The sequence below is a fragment of the Cydia amplana genome, chromosome 18 (assembly GCF_948474715.1).
Source record: "Cydia amplana chromosome 18, ilCydAmpl1.1, whole genome shotgun sequence".
Lineage (NCBI taxonomy): Eukaryota > Metazoa > Arthropoda > Insecta > Lepidoptera > Tortricidae > Cydia > Cydia amplana.
The window spans coordinates 441074-459447 of record NC_086086.1 but is presented as its reverse complement, the minus strand read 5'-3'; the positions used below and the strand labels follow the sequence as shown (position 1 = coordinate 459447).

At 36.3% G+C, this 18374-nt stretch overlaps 1 long non-coding RNA gene across 1 annotated transcript; it reads left to right on the top strand.

The window, feature by feature from the left end:
* The first annotated feature begins 9054 nt into the window (after positions 1-9054).
* Positions 9055-17977, top strand: LOC134656294 (uncharacterized). Its single transcript, XR_010097501.1, has 4 exons — positions 9055-9064; positions 17156-17229; positions 17788-17834; positions 17917-17977. It is a non-coding gene; the product is annotated as an uncharacterized LOC134656294 (long non-coding RNA).
* The last annotated feature ends 397 nt before the right edge of the window (positions 17978-18374 follow it).

Here is an 18374-nt window from a genome sequence, read left to right as displayed (position 1 = left end):
ATGTGGACAGTTTTTTGTAGGAGAACAATTCACTAAAAGCTTCGTTCTAAGATTGCATTGGCCGTCTCAACCGCTCTTGACACAGCGTTGCAACAATCATCCGTCAGGGATGCAGTGGCCATATTATTATTATATTATTATTCGTCTAAGATATTAGATATTCCGTCGCTGTTCAGAAAACTTGCGCACGCTAGCAATCAGAACGTCACCCCAAAATAATACCCTAAACACAGTTTACTGCGGCCCAACGCGACTTGCATCCCAAATCAGGGGTCTTCCATTAGATTTGGATAACGGCTATTCCCTCGTCTGCGAAAAATACGTGATCACCACTATTTGGAGAGGTTTCTGGTGACAGAACCGTACCATTAGCAGTTAGTGCTGTTGTAATGTGTGTGATTAGACTGTATTTTATGCTGTATTGGAAGGCAACCCCTGTGGGCTCTTATTATTTAAGATGATTCTGATCATACTGAGGTGAGATAAGTTTTGTTTTAAGCTAGCAACTTGAAATACAAGTAAAGAATTACAGCGTTATCTTTTTAGGGGTGTTAAAAAAGGATGCGAATTTTCATGAAAAGTGTGAGATAACGACACAATGTTAGAAAACAAGAAAATTTAAATTTTTCGATGGTGTAGTTCTAACTGTAGCCTGTTTTGGCTAAAGACTATAATTTTAAATAATTGAATGAAGTAGAATTACGTATAAGCATGATGCTCCTAATGCATCGATAGATCGTTCCATCGACGATAATAAATAAGTAGGTAGGTTACAAGTTAAGGGAACAGGTAGGTATATAGGTATGGAGCAGGTTTACAACACGACAAACAACCGATAATTTCAAGCAGGCACGGATAAAAGAGACGACGTTTTCATTTCTCTGTTGATTGACTGATTGACTCAGTTATCTAGTACAGCTCCGGGCTTCAGATCAATGCGAGTAGTTCTCCGCCCGCTGACGCGTGTTTTCCTCTAACGCTGAGTTCATTAGCTCTTTGATAAAGTGCCGTAACTCGAGGGGATACCTACATTGACGGTGTGCGATTTTCAGCTTCGGGAAAACGAAATGTATCTTGTGACTTAGGTAGTTATTTCATATTACACAAATAGTTAAGACAGTACACGTGGCGTGGCGTAGGTGCTTGTTACCAACTGCAGAAGCGGATCGAAATAATTACTACATATGTATTATTATTGCTTATTTATTTATTTTGTACTAGTTCTGCCGGCAACTTCGTCTGCTGTGTGGAATTATGATGATTGATAAAAATTATTCAGTCCTTCGTTGGGTCGTCGCCTTATATACTATCTTCATACCAATGTTCATTTAAATCGGTTCAGCGATATAATCGTGAAGAATTAACAGACAGACAGAGTTACTAAGGAGAGGTAGGTAATGATAAGTAGGCCAATTTTTCTACCTACTTAAAGGGAATTGCTTATAGGTGAATTGTAATTGAAATTGAAACCAATACTACCAATTTACGACGAAATATTCTCAAGAAATGTTTCATACCATAACCATAATTGCTTTAATGCCGTCACAAAAGCGGAAATATCCAAAGATATGACCGAACAGTTTAATATGATACTTGGTGTAAGCTGACTCGTCGACTTGACCGTAATGATGAGAATACTCGAGTTTATCGAGTCTTTTCCGTGTCTTTTGAACCTTTATCATTTTGAATCAACTCAGTTTTTAGACTCTAGTACTATAGGTACTAGAGACTTGTTTAGTAGCCTATTTTATGTTCCACTGCTGAGCAAAGCCGAATACCAGCCAGACGCTCTAACAGATGAGCTACAGAGTCTCACCCGTTGACTTACAGAATAAACAAGACGTTTTGTGAATAGACTGAGCTGGGACAGTAAAACCCATTTTACGGCTGCCAACATGTTGGGTTATTGACTTATTGATATCGGCTGAGTTAAGTGCGTTGCTGTTTGTCGGCTGTATAACTTTATGCGCCATTATTTTGTTAGCACTTGTCTTGTCCGCATTTGAGTAAGTTATTATGTAAGCTGAAGCTTCTTTGCCATAATAATAAAAAATATTTTCGAGTATTTACTACCTACTTGAGCCAAATTTCTGGAGACGGGTCTGTTTAAGCTAACACGAATATATTTAGTAACTTTATTTTTTAATTTAATTGCAGTGAGACGCCTCATTCGGTTCTCGTATGTTTCTTTTCTATTAATGAATGTGTTAATCATACGGGATTCTGACTTTTGGAGACCCTATACATCTCTAAGTAATTGTATTACGTTAGTTTGATTTGGTAGTTGCAGTCGTATCTTATAATTGTTGATGTATTATTTATTTTTTTTGCTTGTATGTAAATTCAATGTTGACGTGTAAAAATGCCCTTGTGGCCTATTTGCTGAATAAATGCTTATAATATACTTACTTATTTATTTTTATTTACATTTCATTCCTGGACATTTTAATTATAACAATTACAATTTGAATTATAATATATATATAATTATATAGGTACTTATAAGGTCAATGAGGGCATTTCCGTCATACTTTTTTATAAGTTCACTTTGGCTGGTCATAACTACGATGATTTTTAATTTTTAATAAACCTGATGACTGTAATAGATTAAGCATTTATTTAGCTATATAAAGGTACTCATATTAAAGTGCTAGTACTGCTGGTTATTTAAATATGATTTTTTTTAAAGACATCTCAGTTGACGGATTTTCCCTAGGGTTTGGGGCATTTCCGTCAACCAACGATTTTTCTTGGATCGTGACGTATTACAAACATATACGTCAAGTGAACAAATACTACTCTTAATCGAAACTAAACCTTAGCGAACTCAATTTAAAGTTCATTTTAGATTTTATTGCCAAATATATTTTTTTGGGGCAATTCCGTCCTATTTTTAAATTCAGGGATAATAAACATTTTTAAAAACTTTAAAAATAATATCTACTTTTTAATTTTAAATAATACAGCACAGATATAGGTTGATCTACGAAAGCTACGACGAATTTATATGATCAATTTTACAATTCTGTAAGAATATCGCATCACCTCTCATGAATATGAGTTACACTTAAGTGAGTCAAATCAAAAAAGGTTGGCAATATATGAAATAGAGAAATTCCGGCACATGACGATTTTTCCCTTTTCGTAATTGACGGATTTGTCCACTCGCTAATTTTGTAAACACAAATTTTAACCACCCATAGTTTCTCACCAATTGATTATAACGTAAAATGGATAAAGAGACCGATAAATATGCATATCGAACAATATAATAAACATACTCATTAAGACCTAACTTACATCGTCTCATCCCGACTTCACAAAACAGAGCAGCATACTCAGCTCGATATCGAGTTCGGAGCGCACCTGAACTTTTAATTGCGTTTTTTTTTCCATTTACTGGCGACTAAGCGCTATCTGTTTTTGACTACTGGTATTAAATATGCTCTCTGCTTTATCAATGGAGTCAGCACGTGCATACTGTTGTTAGAATAGCCACAAATGTTGTTGGACGGATTTGCCCCGCTGACGGATTTGGCCACCCTGACCTTACTTTCATTAATATCATCAGCTTGGGATCACTTCATTGAGCTTTAATTGCATGTAATTTAATTTAATGTAGTGTTAATTTTTAATTTTAAGTTTATGTTCAACACAATAATTTTATTGTTATGATTAAAATAAATGAAATGAAATGTTGAAGTTTGAAGTTTGAAATTTCATTTTGTTACAGGATTTGTTGTTTTGTTAGTTATGGGCCGGACAAGTGTGGTATCTAAAGCTTGTGCCTAGCAGCATACTAACGTATCATATCCTGTCCGATGACGTTGATGCATTGAAATTCAGTCTCATGACAGATTCCATATAAAGTTTCATTTAACTTAGGTACGTATTAGTTACGATTCCCGCGTTCTCCTCCTTGCTTCGTTCTCCTCAGTGCTGAGGATCGTGACCTCTGACTGATGCACATGATTCCGGATGGCATATTTCCAGGCATTCCGATCCCTTGCGACTTCTAAGGCATCATGGAACTTGAGGGATAGCGATTTGCTAACCTGCTATTAGTTACAATTATGAGACCACAAATCAGGCTGATCCGATTTCAAATGTCAATTATGGGGGGTCATAATTGACATTTGTAATAGTGGTATTACGGTCGATTCCTCACACCAACTCACTGAACCAACAGCCATTCCTGTCATTACACCCCGTACAAGTAGAGTTACTTCTGCATGCCACAACCCCGGAACCCATTTAATACCAACAATGTTAATTACTTGTAGAACTTGGTACAAAAGCTTATTCGCGGCGTGAACTTGCTCGTATTGGACGGTGACAAGCCACCAAGTGGATTTGGATAGTGTTAGAGGAGGTTTACACTGACCGACATATCGGACGGATAACCGACGTAAGCTTAATCTACGAAATAAAAGATGAGATAGGGCAAATGGTAAGAAAGAAACAGATATAAAAGAAAAAGTGCACAAGAAAATTCATTAACTAAATTCATTATTATTAAACGGTCTCTCTGAGAATACCTACGATTCTTTACGTACGTTTTGTATGGGTCGCGTCAATTAGACCAGAACAGTTATGGATAATTAAACCTTCAGTTTTCTTGAACCAGCTAAGTTAAAGATGCTAGGCTAGTACATCCTATTACTATTCTTTAAAAGAATCATAGATAATGATAACAATTCCAATTCAATACATTTTTAACGAAACTAAAGAGTCAGACGAACCTTACCTAGACGCCGCCATATTGTAATCGAACATGCATAAAAATGACATAAAACTGGGTATGGACATTCAAGTATAATACCTAGGTATATACCTAACTATGTCTGGTATTAATTTTCGTTGATAGAAATTGTAATACATATAAAGTAAATAGAGCTAGTAAATACTTCACATATACAAAACGTCCACTATAGGCTCATCGAAACATTAATAGAATCAGGCATTACTTTGCGGAAATCCATATTAAGAGCCAACAGGAGTGGTCAATTTCTCCATACAAACGTACTCGACTGTTTCCTCCGTGGGTTTTGAAGCTAGAGCAATGATTTTTTCAACACAGATTAATATTGTCAATATCTGTGTCGGACCGTTTTGCTTTTTTAGGGTTCCGTAGCCAAATGGCAAAAAACGGAACCCTTATAGATTCGTCATGTCTGTCTGTCTGTCTGTCTGTCCGTCTGTCCGTCTGTCTGTCCGTCCGTATGTCACAGCCACTTTTCTCCGAAACTATAAGAACTATACTGTTGAAACTTGGTAAGTAGATGTATTCTGTGAACCGCATTAAGATTTTCACACAAAAATAGAAAAAAAAACAATAAATTTTTGGGGTTCCCCATACTTCGAATTCGAACTGAAACTCAAAATTTTTTTTTTACATCAAACCCATACGTGTGGGGTATCTATGGATAGGTCTTCAAAAATGATATTGAGGTTTCTAATATAATTTTTTTCTAAACTGAATAGTTTGCGCGAGAGACACTTCCAAAGTGGTAAAATGTGTGTCCCCCCCCCCTGTAACTTCTAAAATAAGAGAATGATAAAACTAAAAAAAATATATGATGTACATTACCATGTAAACTTCCACCGAAAATTGGTTTGAACGAGATCTAGTAAGTAGTTTTTTTTTATACGTCATAAATCGCCTAAATACGGAACCCTTCATGGGCGAGTCCGACTCGCACTTGGCCGCTTTTTTTAATATTTTTGGTTTTTAAGGCGCTAGAGCCCTTCAAAAATGGCCAAAATGGCCTAATTGACTATGCTGCAATGAGAGGCGTGCTATTCAAAACTGACATCAATTAGTCAAAAAATCAAAACGGTCCGACACAGATAATGTCATAATCATTTAGATTTCCAAATTTGGTTATGATTGGTTAAGTTTTGGAGGAGGAAACAGTCGAGTACGAAACCTCGATTTTTGATATTTTTACGCAGGATTTTTCGCCTTGTCCTTATCGCACTAGTTTTAGGAGCCGCTTCCGTTAGCGAGACGGGTATATTTACCTAAAATATTTAAATCTTAGCTCCTGTTGGCTCTTAACGAAAAAAAATTACTTTGCTAATCCGCAAAATCATAACGAGCAAGACAATCAGTGATAACCCGTGATACTTGCGTATTTTTGCAATGCGTGACTTAAACCGTAAAATTAGTTTAATTTCGGAAGATTTGTATTATTTTAAATGTCAATACCGGCTATCAGAGATCTTGACAATATGAACGGGCCTTAATTTAAACAGATTTCACTTGCCAACTGGCCTAATGACTTGGGTTGTTTCGGTTATAAATCAATGCTTTATTAAGGAGGAACTTGTTCAACTTGTATTGTATTTTACTTGGCTTGGGTCGAAGTTTCGAGCCATAAGTCTTTACCGCTGAAAAGATTTGTTCGTGTGGAAATTGTTATTTGATTTTGTTATTGAAATACATTGGTGTTTATTTATTTACTTGAGTATTATTTACGTAAGGCCACGGGAAATAATTAAATTGTGGCTTCTTGCTATGCTTGCCAATATAATAGTCAAAATAAAACGGAGACGGGATATTGGAATAGATTATACAATACACATTTAATTGTTTATTTTTGTACTAAAAAATATTTCGTTTACGTAGCTATTACTATTTCATGCTCCCGGTACTGAGTTTGTATGGCGAGAACCGGGGATTCCCGGTTCCGATAATGTATTTGTAGAGAAAACCAGTACCGGGAGCACTCCCTAGTCACTAGCTTTAAGTTTTTCCAAAGACAACATTTAAATATATTTAGAAATATAATAGTTATATCTAAAATTACAAATTAAAATTTAAATTATAAATTAAAAAAAGACATAACGCTTCAAGTCGTTCTCGGCGCAAAGGTGCCCATGATGCTCGCAGCATTGCCACGCTGGATCACCACAGACAGCCTTTGCACGAGGAACGACTCGGAGCGGGGGCCTTCGTAAAAAACGTACATATATGCCTAAATTTTTTTCTTAAAACGCTCTATAAATAAAAGGGTTCATTCTTGAACCTTGTCATACATTTTTAACATTTTGTGACAGGCGTACATTTTCAAAATATGCTTTTTGCTCCATGCTAACTGGTATTACTATACCTATAAGTTAGCATGGGTCGCATTATTATACCTAATCAAGTAATCACGTTTCTTTCTTTCTAGTTAATCACTTTAAAAGGACTCAGTAATTTAACGTTTATATTTACTTATCAACAGTGCAAAACCCCAACACATTAAATTCCACCCAAACCATATTTAATCTGCACAATAAAATTTTTTAATTACGTAAAACAACAGTTAACGGCCCTTATCCAAGTTAAAACCTTGAATCCCTAAAAAACCTTCTTATCCCTCGGATTGTCTCGCGCAGGGTCCCTTTGTGGCGTACAATAGATTCGTTTCGCCTTTTTAATGATATTTCTTACGAGAGATAAGTGCTTTGTGGGGATGAAGGGCTGATGTTTTGGAAGGCTTATTAGGGCCAGTTCCATCCAAACGTGTAGGATGATTCTGTTGTTGGAAATACCTTTAAATGCAGCTACTCACTATGTTCATTTCTTATATAAACTTAACCATATGCGATTGCTCTTTAGCGTAGCGTACCTAGTATGATGGGAGGTTTTGTAAAAGACTGGAATACACGAGAAAGTCCAACCGTTTTACGCCAACAAAATAATGATTGACCCTTTTACTCCGAAACGAAGGAAAATGGTTGGCATTTCGATACAACACGAGCATTTATGTAGGTAAAATGTATTTTAGAGATGGAAATATACATAAATCGAGTAGTTACCTATAAAACTTTAACTAGACGACCAGACTACGGCTTTTTAAACAAAATCCTTTTTCCAGTTAAAAATGTAGATCTCACTTGCATCATAAAAACTTATCTAATGACAATCACTAAATTGGACTCACCTCTAATGACGCTTAAATCATAATGGAACACATATCAGAAACATACCAAGATACGCGACTGTTTAAATCATACGTATCAATTTTCCCGTAGCCAGGTAAAAAAGGTTAAAGTATCTTTACAAAGTCCGAAAGGTAACAAAAGTGTAGCTCTCAAATTAAATTGACCAAAAAATTTTGTAAAAACCAGTAACATTCAATTTCAGCTCAGTTCGAATTTCAAATCAATATCGAAATTCCGTTCAGCAATGATCGAATTTACGGCGAACTACAATGGCAAAATCAGTGAGTTCCCATTACTGGCAATAACGGGATGCCGATGCCGCACGCATGTTTCGCGCATATGCATGCGATTATGGTGATTACCGGGATTTTTTCACGCGCATATTCGCGTGGCTTGTGGCGTCATTACCGCATGTAGATTTTGCGTTGCACAATATTGAAAATATTTCTCGTGCTGCTCTTTGTACTACTGTGTATGTGAATTGTGAACGCTAGAAAAGTCAAATCCAATGTCGTTTACTTGTACAACATAGGTAAAATAGTATACGCTAAAATAATAGGTACTTATACAATTAAATACAATATTAGAGACTTGTTATAAACTAGGTTGAATAGTGCTCTCACACTGGCTGTTGTATAACGTTATATAACTAACATCGTGTGACAGGTACAGTCACCTGCAAAATATTACAGCCCTCGTTGAGTAACATATTATTGCAGGTGACTGTACATTGTATTGATAGTGTTTAGTGATAGTGTAATTATGTTGACCCTGTCACAAAATGTTATATGACGTTATTTAGCAGCCAGTCTGGGACATAACTCACTTCTACCTTAACACCCTATTCATATTCCTAATTCCACGGGTCACTCACGTATCACATGTCACGTGTCCTAACGCAAGCTCCTGATGACACTTCTCAGTACGGAGTGAAACATGTCGAGCGTTTTCTACTTAAAATACGTGAGTGACCCGTTTTTAATATATTTAATATGCCGTGTCTCACGGAAGTTTTGTTAATTCTATGTTGGTGATCAAATCGTAAATGTCAAACTGTTTTCGTCCACATCCACGACCCACGCATTTTAACATTAAAGAAAAACAACCATACATCTACGGGTTTTAGTAAGTAGTTATTTTTTATATTTTTAGTTTGTATTGATACTTATAGTCTTTTTTGCACCTCCTAATTATATCATTTTTCATTTCTCCACTACCTAAAGGTTGTCTGGAAGAGATCGCTATTTAGCGATAAGACCGTTGTTTACCTCTGTCTTCATGTATTATTTGTGTTTCCATGTACATTTATTCTGAGGTTGTGCAATAAAGAGGATTTGTATTGTATTGTATAGGTACTTAAGTTTATACAATAAAACACAGCTTCGTGTTAATTGTAAAGTTACCTTGCAGACCTCGCATCTAAATATATTATACCATACATCTACACATCCATCTACCTACCTAACTTATAACATTCTCAGTAGGATTTATCAAACATACATTGTTGCGCTGCTGAGGAAGTCCCCGCATCCCCACCAACTTAAGCGCACTTTGAACTCCCCCAAAACTCTATTGACGCGAACTCTTGCTATGAATTCCTCGTTCCTGAGAGCTCCGCAGTGTTCTAATAAAGCCAACTAAACTGAAACTAGTGTCACAATGCGGTGCGATAACATGTAAACTATTGCGGGCCCGGGCGTCTTTAGAGACGGAGGGATGACGAAGTGGATACGACAATTTATTATATTGCCCACCAGAATTTAAATTTTATTTATTTATATTTATATGAGCCTAGAGTGTCCCAGTGTAGAGTGTGCTGGGCAAAGGCCTCCCTCCTCCCTTTCCACGTATCCCGGTCTTGACCCGTCTCCCGTCAGTTTCTGTCAAAGGCGCCGAGGTCATCCCGGCAACGCCCACTAGAAAAACAAGTTAATTTTACGATCTGTCAATGAAGACTATTTGATTAAGCGGAAAACTGAAGTACCTAGCTTAGTCTTATTTTCGCTCGGGAAGTTTCAATCCGTTTCGAGGATTTTCTACAGGAGCAACCGTCAGCAAGTGCACGGTAAGGTAAACGTACTGGTGCTCGACGCGGTCCCAGTACATGTCATCTTGAAACCATAGAGAAAAAAAAGCGGCCAAGTGCGAGTCGGACTCGCCCATGAAGGGTTCCGTATTTAGGCGATTTAAGACATATAAAAAAAAACTACTTACTAGATCTCGTTCAAACCAATTTTCGGTGGAAGTTTACATGGTAATGTACATCATATATTTTTTTTAGTTTTATCATTCTCTTATTTTAGAAGTTACAGGGGGGGGACACACACATTTTACCACTTTGGAAGTGTCTCTCGCGCAAACTATTCAGTTTAGAAAAAAATGATATTAGAAACCTTAATATCATTTTTGAAGACCTATCCATAGATACCCCACACGTATGGATTTGATGAAAAAAAAATTTTTGAGTTTCAGTTCGAAGTATGGGGAACCCCAAAAATTTATTGTTTTTTTTCTATTTTTGTATGAAAATCTTAATGCGGTTCATAGAATACATCTACTTACCAAGTTTCAACAGTATAGTTCTTATAGTTTCGGAGAAAAGTGGCTGTGACATACGGACGGACAGACAGACGGACAGACGGACAGACGGACAGACGGACAGACGGACAGACGGACAGACGGACAGACAGACAGACAGACAGACATGACGAATCTATAAGGGTTCCGTTTTTTGCCATTTGGCTACGGAACCCTAAAAATACATAGAGTGCTCACTCCATACATCAGTTTTAGTACCAAAAAGACTATTAGCATCTAGCATCGAGTAGCGGAACTATCAGTACTGCTACTTGACAATAGATGTAGCCACCGACCGGAAAGTCTTATGCTGTTGAGATAAGACTTTCCGGTCGGTGCTACATCTATTGTCAAGTAGCAGTACTGATAGTTCCGCTACTCGATGCTAGATGTAGACACTGAAATTAATAGTCTGAACTGATGTATGGAGTGAGCACACTATGTATTTTTTTCTCTATGTTGAAACTTAAGTCATTGTCAATAGAGGTGCCATCTATTGGGCATTTGCATGTTGAGCACTAAATAGTACGTTTACTTTATAAAGTATAAGCATATAAGTGTGTTTTAATGTGTTCGCTTTTCGAGGATTTTTTTTAGTAAAATTTCAATTATGTCATAAAAAAAATGTTTAACAGATAACAAGAGGTATCGAAATGGTCCGCAGTGTTCTAATAAAGCCAACTAAAGTAATGTCGGCAGTAATGCTGGAATAGTATGAATAAGAACGATACCTTAAACGAGGTAAGATGCTGCCATACTCGTAGATCACACTTAAAACACTAGGCCCGAGTAGCTCCAACCTCCCCGATAAGGTCACTCTGTATTAAACTTTATTGTTATGTGGAAAACAATTACTTAGACGTAACTTGTACCCTCAACGTCATAAACACCCCTTACTACGTTGAAATAAGGTGCAAAGTCGTATACATATTTTTGACTGCTGCTCTGGCTTCCCGACTTAATGAGCTTCAGTCAGATTAATGTTTATTAACCTGGACTATTTTAGTGCAAATTAATTCTTTCTGCAAAGATAAAATAGACCAGAAGAGTGGGGTGGGGAACATAGATGACCTCTATAAAAACCGCCGTAAAAACTGTAAGCAATAACAACGCTTTGACGTTCAGTTCACACAGAACACTAAGTCCCCTACCACACTTGTTTATTGCATAAGTACAAAGTTGTTGCCGGGACGGAAATCGAATTCAGGACCCTTCCTTTGTCAGGCTTACGCCGAATGTATTCAAATGGCTTTGCCATATTTTCAATCGGTCGTTAGTGATCATTTCAAAGTATAAGGGTTGAGAAAATGGGACTGAATTATTTTTAGATGTTGTTAAAAGATTTGGGGGCATGTATTTTTAACATGCGTTTGCAGTTTGTGCTGATAGATGCTTTTCCTATTTGGGAATGAATGAGTGAATTAATTAATGAAATCGCTTATATCGCATAGCATAATAAAATGATTATTCATAACTCTTTTTACCTGGTAATTAGGGTTCTTATAGTCTGTCAAGCCATTTTCCTCAGTGGCAAGCGGCAAATTTAAAAAATGTAGTTAAAAATGTTATCCCCAAATTTGTATAATACATAATAAATTTGTATAAGACATGGTATTGGAAATCTCACATTAGTTATGTATGCGATAAGATAGATCGTTTCGTATTTGCCCTAAGGCGATTGAGACAAGTTATTTCCCAAAAAGCAGCTATTACTGCCTATTATGGATACATTCAATCCATTCTCAGCTATGGACTGATTATATGGGGCAATTCAGTTGACATTTATGATATTTTTAAGGCACAGAAAAAATGCATTAGAGCAATTTGCGGGGTACCCTACTGGGAAACCTGCAAACCACTATTTTACTCGCTAAAGATATTACCACTAGCATGTATGTATATAAAAGAGATTTGTTTGTAAGACATAATCCACTACTGTTTAGATTGCAGACAGAGATCTCACAACAGCCCACCAGATACAAATACAAACTTTTCTCCCCATTATTTCGCTTAGATTGTTGTAAGAGAAATGTGTTTTACATGTGTATAGTAATATATAATAAGTTGCCGACTCGGTTTAAGGAAATGCCTTTGTCAAAATTTAAAAGAAAATTAACCGATTGGCTCCTGGAGCAATGTTTTTATAAAGTACATGAATTTTTAGATTGTAATTAAGTCTGACATTCATTAATTTGGAATTTTGCGTAGTAATTTTGCATTTTATTGTTGACACGTCTTATTGAATAATGTACATTTTGTTATTGCTTGTTAATGTTATGGTAATGGTATACAAAGTATTTGTAGTTAATGTATTGCATCACCTATTTATTTATATATTTCTACGCCAGTGATGGCAGAATATGCTGTTCTACACCAAAAAACAACGACACCAAAATTGTACATACCATATTCTATGAAATAAATTTATGATTATGATTATGATTATGTATTTCACGCCTTTTTCTACTATGTACGACAGAATAATATAATTATTTAATCACACTCACAAACATAGGATTAAAAACTGGCCAAATCACTGCTCAAAATACATAATAATGACGCACCGTTTACAGTTACCTATATTTATGAAAAAATCGCAACGCATTATAAAGGTACCGTTGGAATTCAGACTACATCAAAATTACTGCTGCAGTAATTCAGCGCGACATTACTGCCTCAAATAAAATCGATGTTGCTGCCCAGTTTTTTGGCATTTGCGGCATTTACGGTAGGTACATTATTATTATTGTTGTTGTACCTTATATACACACGTCACTGGGTAGGTATACGCTGCATAAACTTCCAGTGTGTATTTTAGAGTCAGATCTAGAAGCTGAGCTAGAGACTACATCTCTGTTATATACCTCCTCCAAATAATTCTCTCATCCCATCGCTAGAACGTTAAGTTTCGGATATTTGAAGGGAACACGTCGATTACAAGTTGCTCTGTTTACAATATGGCGGAATTGTGACGTCACTGTACAAATCGGTGGGTAATTGTTGCTCGTGTGTTGGGACCTCTGTGATATTAGTTAAGTGCCCTGTTTATGTAGTGTCGATGTTCAATCAGTGAATAAATAATGTCAGTAACGCATATTTGCACCGAATCAGAGAAAAAGTATGTCAATCTTATGTCTCACTTTCTTTTCTTAAGAGTCGCACGAAGACGCCTTCAAAAAGGTGCTCTCATATAATTTATGCGCTTATTTTAAAACAACATGGAAATTTGGCGTAAAAATTCACGAAACGTTTATTATTTTACGTGAATGGTCGAACCTCTGCTACTTTTTGTTGCTAAAAACTTTTATATAAAGAGAAGTTTTGTTTGAAAAAATAAATCTCTTGTTTTGTTCCTAAAGTCCATTTATAAACCTCACCTTGTACTCGTACCTACTTAACAGTTTATAGAAGCTAAATAAGTTCCATCTCTCACCTTTTATTAGCAAAACTTGGTACTTGCAATGTTATTCCTAATGGATGGTAACAGTATGCTAGCTAATGCAAGCATTAGGAAGTTCCTCAGTCTACCGGTACAGTCAGCTGTTAATTAATGGGCGCGCTAATGACGGAGTGTTAGGCGCAAACTTACTACGTTAGTTCTGCAGCCGCGTTCTTAATGGAAATCTTAACTTGGTTTGATATCGAAGTGTATCTCTCGCATGTCAATATTATTAGGAGTGAAATGAAATGCGAGAAATATCAAATTGAGTTGGGTTTTTATAGTTCGAATGCCGATTCGCGCGTTTTACAACGAGTGCCCGTTTGAAATTATTGCTCTGTGACGATCCATACAAAATATAAAAATTGAACTACAGTTGTGTAAACATTCCTATAAAATTCGCCTATAAAGAAATACATACTTCCGCAATCATCATCAATGTATACCTATAATTATGAGATATAAGATACCTACCTACTTAATTTTAACAAAATGAATACCCTTAGCGTAATGAAAAGAAAACATTTCAGATAAGTATAGATACATCCATGCCCAAGCTTGTATTCTGCGAAATGCTATATTGATATTACCTACATCTTATCGTTACTTTACCTTTGCGTTTTCCACCTGTGGGTCGCGACCCCCGGGGGGTTGCGAAGCCTCTATACAGGGGTTGCGGGAACTCGCAAACCCTTAGTAAAAAGAAAAAACAACCTGTACAGGATACAAGCAGCGGATGGTCGGGAGTTTCTTTGAACAGCACATATCCATCATCAACATCATAACTTAGTTACTTACCTTCTAGCCACCAAGTCGTGTAAAAATATTTTTATATTATTATTAATGGGGAATACATTTGTAAAAGTCGGTTTCGAGCGGTCGTCAATTTTCGTCTTAAGAATTTAAGATATCCGGTTTATTGAAACAGCTAATTTCCAAACCGTCTTATAACTAACTAGGCACTATAACTTTTAGCTGAACACCGTTCTCGAACTTAAATTCCCCAGCTCCAAGCTCCAATAGTTAGCGAGTTGAAGAAAGGCTCTCATTTAATCTTTCAGGTACCTGAAGGCAGATTCTGTATTAACAAATTGATATGGTTTTCATATTGTTTTGAAACGACCTTGACCGTAACGACCATGGGCGTTTGCGACTCACGCTGACGAAATGCAATCAGGGGTGAAATAAGTCATTTTCCTCACCTCACCTCATTTTTTTAAAGATATAGGAGGCAAATGATCAGACGATTCGCCTAAAAACAGTAAAGTTCATTCCACCGTTTAACAGTGCGATGCAGGAAGCTTCTGGAGAAACGCACACTTTTGAGGATTGCCAACCATCTAAGTAGGTAAGATGCGCGTAAGATTGACAACAGGACAGGACTCAAGATCGTATCAAAATGAGATGAGAATCATATCAAAATATTAATGCATAATCCGTCTCCAGACGAATTATTATGGATGGATTTATCCACGTGATGAAATAACTGTCACTTTTTAACACCACGGGATAGAAAGTGACATACCGTTTTATCACGCTGTCATGTAGACAAGAACGACCATCATATCCAAACAGGACGTCGATTCTAATTTAACAATGTGTGATTTTGGACTAATTCTAATACAATTTTGATGATGGTATTTGTGATTGGTTCAAATCACGTGCGACTCACATGCACATGCAACAATCAGAGTGAGCGCTCAACGTCGTATCAAAAAATATCAAAACCGTAATAATGTATACAGAATCAGGCTCGGCATATTCTCTTGGAGTTAACTGGTATATTGCCTGCATTATGGAGCCTTTACAAGCCAAGTTCCACACTTAACCGGGTCCACTCCCTTATTCATGGCGCGCAACAAGTGCCTTTTATAATTGAACACACCTGCCGTGCCGGTGTCTCTGGCCTTGTATGCTGTCCTGGTTCGTTTATTGTTTTAATGAGTTCGGTTTTCCTTTATTGAGGATTTATGCCCAATCACAACATAGTACTCGTATAAAACAAAGTCGCTTCCCGCTGTCTGTCTGCCCCTATGTATGCTTAGATCTTTAAAACTACGCAACGGATTTTGATGCGGTTTTCTTTAATATATAGAGTGATTCAAGAGAAAGGTTTATGTATAATTTGTTAACCCGTGCGAAGCCGGGGCGGGTCGCTAGTAAATAAATAAATAATAATACAAACTTCTTTAATTACACGAACTACTCTACTTTTGATTCCTACAAATAATAGCATCGAAGGAGACAAAATAACAAAAGCCAAATATTTAAGTCAATAATTATTAAATGAATCTTTTCCCTATAATTTTAGCGTTAACATGACTTCATACAACTTAAATATTAGCAAGAAATAAACAACTATTATTATTAGTGACAGTTATCAACCTCACATGCACAGATTAAATAAGTAACTAAACTTACAACAGACACACCACTCTCAAAAATTAAACTTTTAAATTATTCCTTCACAATGCAACTTTACTTTTACCTCTTCCAATGCTCTTCATGACCTTAATCCTAAGATTTTCGGTTCTGGATGTTTATTTTTTACTAGCGACAAAACAAACCGGTAGAAAGATAATATGGGAACGACCACATTTGACTATTATTAAATCTCTCAAAAATATGTCATAGAATAATCGTTCACTTTCAAATGTCTTATTTCTAATACCAACACATATGAAACATTACCTACTCCCCAAGGTTTTACAATACAATACAATACTTACTACTTATACAATACAAAAACATTACAAATCCTCTTTATCGGACAACCTCAAAATAATTTTACCATAAACACAAGTTTTACATTAATACATAACGCCAGAGGTAAACAACAGGGTGGCCTTATAGCAAGCAATCTCTTCTAGACAACCTAAAAGTTAGCAGTGAATTGGTTTCTCAAAGATTTGACGTAATTTTGTACTAATAATAATTATACATAGTTTATAATACAGTGCTTTTTTTTTAAAAAGGCACTGTATTATAAACTATAATTATTATTAGAGAAACAAATCAAGCTTATCGAAAGTTCTATATTGGAGAGTGGCGTGTCTGCTATGATAAAACAAAATCTGTGCCGCAAGCCCTTTATCAATTCCCAGTATACAACAGGTATAAAGCGAAGAATAACAACATTAAAGTCCAATCAACATTATTAATTATTTCGCATTCAAACCGGTTCAACGCATTCTATTTATTAAGCAATAACTAACTAGTTCCATTTTTAAACATTTAACTTGGAATGTGGAACGTTTGTGTTTTGTTTGTGCTCCCAGGTATGTACAGTCGAGTTTCAAATTACTGGATAGTTTATGATATATTGTGCCCAGATATTCAATACTGGCTGGATTCGGACTACCGCATTATTGCAGCAATATCGCGGCGCGACATTACTGCTGACTGCATTGCATACACCCGGGCAGTAACATCGATTTTGACGTGTACTTAAATAATAATGCTAATGAATAGAATCAGACGTTACTTTGTGGAAATCCATATTATTTGGTAGGTATTCAATAATGCGCTACTAACGCAATCGGCAGTAATGATAGCTGCAATACTGCTGCTCGGATTTATAGGATTTAGATTTTTAAGCAGTCGGCAGCAAAGTCGCGCCGCATTACTATTAGCAGTAATGCTGGTCTAGCCTGAATCCGAACGGTACATATTTTTACGATGCAACAGCAATCGCCATTCTAATAATGTCACCTTTATGAGGGCTTAATGTCACTGGTTGGGGCAATAAAGCACTTTCGACACCGACTGTACCGTTTGCAGTCGCTATGCATTTGTTTCTATCGGAAACGTATAATTAATGGAAATAATTATTGCAGCGATATCGAGCGCGGCGAATATATCATTTGGAAACAGGAATAAACGGGTAAATTATGATTTAATTGTATTTAAATCGTTTTATTATCATTTGGACTTTATATTGGTATAATTTTGTGTTTGTCTTGCAGCAAGATTACTGGAGTTGGGGACTGGTCGAGGATAATGTGCCAAAAAATGTAAGTTTTACTATATTTTGAAGTACGGTAAAACCACCTAACTGTACAAATACAAATTCTTTATTCGTCGATCATAGGTGTACAAAACATGATATTGCATATGTTGGTAAAAAACAAAAATTGTTCCACTATGTCGTACCCAAGGGCATACGAAATTTAGTTTGATTGCTAACAGCAATTAGCATGCACCATGCACTAAATTTAAATTTAAAATTACAGGCAGTGTGTATGTCAAACAATAAATTAATGTAGATCAAAATCTAATGTAGAATGAACTGTCGCCTGCGGTATTTCCGGACCGATACGACCTTCAAACCTTCAAGAAAAGAGCGTACTCCCATCTTAAAGGGCGGCAACGCGCTTGCAACCCTTCTGGTGTTGCGGGTGTCCATGGGCGGCGGTAATCGCTT